Consider the following 629-nt stretch of genomic DNA (forward strand, 5'->3'; position numbering starts at 1 on the left):
TATGATCGGCTTCGGGACGGCGACGGTTTCGCGTTGTCCGAAACGGTGCGAATGGGGTTGAACACGAGACCCGCATGGTTCGACATGGAAACGTCCCACGAGCTCATTTTGCGTTTTATCGATGTTTTTATTGTTTCATTTGCTTTCCACAATTACGGGTTGCACTGATGCTTCTCTAAACCTAACCTTTGCACAACACCCAAATGCCACGGAGGAATACCGCACGGAAGCAGGGGCAGTGGGCGCAAATAAAAAAAAAGCATAACAACACATCAACAAACGGATATCGCAATGTGAAACAAAAAGGCACAGAAACGTCACGTACGGAGCGGAACAGGCACTAGTTGTGTGTGTGTGTCGGTGTGTGCACAGCGGCGGCAGACATCCTCGCTGTCCTCCTCTCCCACCTCACTTCTCTCTCTCCCCGGTGTGGACGAGCGGCTCGCGGTGACGCACTGAGGGTCCGCTCGCTATTAAAGGGGATGGCGGGCACGGTCTCGTGGAGGCGGTTGGGCTGGGCGGTATCAGCGTCACTATCTAACGATTCCTCCGTTGGCTCGTCGGGGGCACACCCAGATTTCCCGAGTTACATACATAAGAAGCTCCTCATCACGTGCTGCCGCGGTGCG

General features: G+C 54.4%; 2 non-coding genes across 2 annotated transcripts; both read right to left on the reverse strand.

Moving 5' to 3' along the window:
* Positions 1-422: 422 nt before the first annotated feature.
* On the reverse strand, positions 423-485 carry Tc00.1047053445797.10. Its single transcript, XR_008254492.1, has one exon. It is a non-coding gene; the product is annotated as an H/ACA snoRNA, TC10C1H1 (small nucleolar RNA).
* Positions 486-523: 38 nt separating this feature from the next.
* Positions 524-612, reverse strand: Tc00.1047053445797.20. The gene has a single exon (XR_008254493.1). It is a non-coding gene; the product is annotated as a C/D small nucleolar RNA (snoRNA), TB10C1C1 (small nucleolar RNA).
* Between the last annotated feature and the right edge of the window lie 17 nt (positions 613-629).

Source organism: Trypanosoma cruzi, assembly GCF_000209065.1.
Source record: "Trypanosoma cruzi strain CL Brener chromosome Unknown tcruzi_1047053445797, whole genome shotgun sequence".
In the NCBI taxonomy this organism is placed as follows: domain Eukaryota; phylum Euglenozoa; class Kinetoplastea; order Trypanosomatida; family Trypanosomatidae; genus Trypanosoma; species Trypanosoma cruzi.